The following is a 4,331-nucleotide window of genomic DNA, read 5'->3' on the forward strand; positions in this document are numbered from 1 at the left end:
CACGCCCCATGACTGCTCAACACTAATCTCACAAATATGTGCACTGATGACAGGAAATACTTACATAATCCTTCTGAAAAACACTCGACTTGCAGCGTGAGCGCAGAGCAGACAGAAGTTCACAGACTCAACCAAACTTACAGTAGATTCCATTAAAAGTACAAATAAAAGCTGTAAGTGAATTCATTCTGACCCGTGTAAAATTGGAAAGACTTTGAATGTGCAACCCGCAGTAAAAACAAAAACAAAAAAGAAACTTGATTAAAGTCAGAGAATAGCAGCAAAACAGTCACAACGCACAATTACGTAGAATAAATCTCTGCAGACTAACTTAGGCCAAATGGGTTAGGCTCAATTTCACATTGTTTAAACCATTCTACGTTTTTACCATATAAATAATGATAATAATATAACATAAGTAGAGCATTTGGTTAAATTCAAAGAAAGAAACGTTGCACACATTTAGCTGGGGATGAAGGATGCCCAAGACACAACTGTGACGTTTAACTTGTTAATTTTTTTGAAAGTAGATCTTTTTTTTCTTTCTTTTTTTTTTTTTTTTTTTTTTACAATAAGTCTAAATAAAAACACTTATCTCAGGTTCTGAATGCCACAATCTCGGGGTGTTGAAATGTGTTGTGGCAACACAAAATGACAACATATCTTTAATTTCAAATCGCATATTATTTATGTATTATAAATAAATTATATATGTATGTATCTTACTGCTTCAAAATATGGGTAACGTATAACGCAGCGCTGTTCAATCGTTTTATTGAAACGACTGAACAATAAAACTTGGGGATTTGGGGCCAAAACCCCCAAATTTAAAGTATTCCTAGCCAAGATGTTACTTTCCCCCCTTAATTAAAAACCCCAAGACATTATTGTGAATTCTATCTCTTTACCTGCAGAGCAATAAATAAAACATGTCATATTTTACTTTTCGCTTGTCGTTTACAGTCATTTTAATTTTTTGGCATCTCTGTCTGATTGATGACCTCCTCACCCTCCAGGCCTGGCGCAAGACGTGCTATTTAAGTGGCTGCATGGGGCCCCCACACCACCAGGGGGCCCCCAAGAGCATGATAAAAAAAATAAATTAAAATGACATTCAATAGAACAAACTAAATGCAATTTTCATATTGTTTTAGAGTTATTACACAGATAATGGTTAATCTCGTCCTGTTGATGGTTGCTGTCACTGTCGAGGAAATCTAAAATATCAAACTTGTTACCTTGTTTACTGTAAATTTAGTGTTTATCGGTTTATGTTACTTTCAAATAGTTTAAATAATATGTGAAATATTTTTCATTTAGATTTTTACTCCTGGAAGGTTCAAATCAATAGCCATAATAACACTGGTAGGATGGAAGCTGGATACAAATATTGCTAATGATGGTAGGACGGCAGTCATCAACTGGAAAAGATTAACCATTATTTGTGTAACTACTATAAAAACAAGAGAAATTGTTTTTTCATGTGTAATCGCATTTAGTTTGAGAAAATGGAAAAATGTTAAAGGGGTGTGGATAATATTCCCTTTTGACCACAAGAGGGCGTTGTTGATTTATGGGTTTGCATGTGCACTCCACTTGGCTTAAACACGGAGACGCTTGTCACGGCCCAATTGAATTTACAGAAGCTGTAAAACTGTAAATGTCAAAATGAAGAATTAGCTTAGCTCCTTTATTTTATTATGTTCGCTTGGTCTTTGATGCTTTTGGCAAAAAAAAAAAAAAAAGTTGATGGAAGGGAAAAAAACAGCTTATAGTGGACCAATTATGTTTTTTTATTTTATTTTTTAGGTCAGGAGAAGTGAAACATTGCAGCTGCACAGTTGCAAGTCGAGCATTTCCTTTTTTTTCAATAGGAAAACATGGCTTCCATTACTGAATTCAAGCAAAACTAACCACACTGCACCTCCGGCATTTATTTCCACCATCATTACATGATGGGAAGCCCATTCTGTGGCCTAAACTTTGCAAAGGTTGGCTGTGTGTGTGTGTGGGGGGGGGGCTTTTTTTTCTGAGAGCAACATCAGACGACTCAGCTGTTGTGGACTCTCACTTCAGTTCGCCAGTAATAAATGTCAGCCAGCCACATCTGTGCTTTTATTTTGTCTTCCTTTATGTATTTAGCCAGTATTGATCATGGAATATTTCTAAGGATGCTCCAAAGTGTGAGGCACTGTTAAATCTTACAAATGCGAACACGGAGAAATGATGTAAAAGTTGCAATCTGTTCTGAAGGAACATTGTGTTTCACATAACATTATCCCAAATGAAGTCAGTCATTAATCATTTAAAATAAGTGTTCATTGTGAACATGAAGGGAGCAGAAATAAAGCCAGGCTGGAAATCTGGTGACAGTTGACCATCACCGCCTTCCTCTGCTGTGTTTGAGCAAGTCGTCACATGTGAGATAAGCTACATTTAAATCGCCTTGGCTTGTTACTAGGCTACAGAAAAAGGTTAGATTTACACTGCCGCTGAAAATGTGTTGACTTTTTCTGAGGCAGCTGCTGTTTAAAAGTCCAGTAATCTACAGGGAAAGGTCAGTTCCAGGACAAGAGGAAGACGCCTCCCAAGCCAGTTTTTAGTCATCTCGTTCTCTGAAGTTGCAAAACAATTGGACTCGAGTTTTATGTGTTATTGCCGTCAAAATTTGTGCGAAAAAGACTTGAAGCACATTAAAAAGATTCTTCAGATCACAGTAACTCTCTCTGACCCCACTTTGTTGCCTCAGTGCAAGAAACACCCACATATAAACCAAATTGTACAGGAAGTACAATGAAACATTGGATTTAGTTTGCACTTCAAAGGGATTTCATCTTTTTTCCTCTTTGTTTTAACATTTAACATCTCTACTGCTGTGTATTCACAGCCCTTGAATTTGTCCACTGAATGCAGTCGTTGGCGTATTTTCTTGGCATTTTACTTGATAAACCAATACATAGTAGAACGTCATTCAAAAGTGGTAGAAAAATAATAGTTCTGTTTTTTTTTTAGAAATGAAAATCTGAAATTTGCGGTGTTCAGTACCTAACACTTGAAATGAACCACTTGACAATTACAGTAGCTGCATTCTGTTACAAATGCACACAAAACTTTGTCAACATTCCGCTAATGTTTAAAAGCCTCAATTTTGCAATTGTGGTGTTTCCGTTAAATAAGAAATGCAATTAAAATCAACTGTGAATAAGTTTGTTCACGCAATAGGTCATTAGAAAAGCTTGCCGCGCCATCATCCTTCTACCACTTCCTGTCGTCTTCTTCTTTGTGGTTTGCGCCAGTGCCGACATCCGGTTGTTGATGTGACTCATGTGATGTGGAAAAACAGTGTTTTCACTGCAGTTTTGAAAAATAAACCATTTCAATAAGGCCAAAAAATAAAACACTTAAATAAAAAAATCACCTCATAGCTGCAAGATTTTTTTAAAATTGAAAAGCGAGTTTTGTTTTTTGTTTTTAATTGGCGCGTTTCCATGGAGCAAATTTATTTTCAACATGCCAACTATCGCTATGATATGATTAATGGGAACGCAGTTCGTGTTTTGTTTGTTTCTTTTGGAATTCTACATCTAAATTTGACTTTTTTGTTGTTGTTCATTCTTTGATGCAAGATGGTTCAAGTTTAGTGGGAAGCATCGTCCAGTTTCAAGCCCCTCCACATAACAATGGGATTCAAGTCAGGACTTTGACACGGCAGCTAAGAACAAAACACAAGAGCCGCAATTCAGACAAGCTCACTGAAACTACGGAAGAGATTTTAAAAATATTCACTGTTCTCCAATGACCTCCACAGTTACCAGATCTCAATCCAATTGAGCACTTTTGACATGTGTTGCAAAGGGAGTAACATCCTGCAAGCGCAACCAACTATGAGTGAATATTAACATGACCACCCAGACTAAAATCCAGTTGATAGGTAAAAGATAGTCCAGTCCAGCCAAAGTGTACCTAATAAAGTGGCCGTTGAGTCTATACTCAGATTAAATTACACACAAATGGATTCTATTTAATTTTGTAAAAATAAAACAGTTATAGAGCAAATGTCCTTCTCACTCCACCTCAGTTATGGAGGACGTCGTGTTGGCCAGTCACATAAAACCCCAGTAAATACTCTGATATGGCCGTAGTTACACTAATACAGCTCCTTCACCCTAAACGCCCTGGTTTTCAAGGTTAATTCGGTTTTTATTGATTTCTGTTTTTTCCAGACCCGAAGAAGTGGGTGGAGCTAAAATTAAATAACAGGCCGCTATTGGCTAGGAGCTGATGCGCACGTGCTCCTTCTCTCCGCCTGTTGACTGGGAGTTCATAGCGCT

Source organism: Xiphophorus maculatus, chromosome 2 (assembly GCF_002775205.1).
Source record: "Xiphophorus maculatus strain JP 163 A chromosome 2, X_maculatus-5.0-male, whole genome shotgun sequence".
Lineage (NCBI taxonomy): Eukaryota > Metazoa > Chordata > Actinopteri > Cyprinodontiformes > Poeciliidae > Xiphophorus > Xiphophorus maculatus.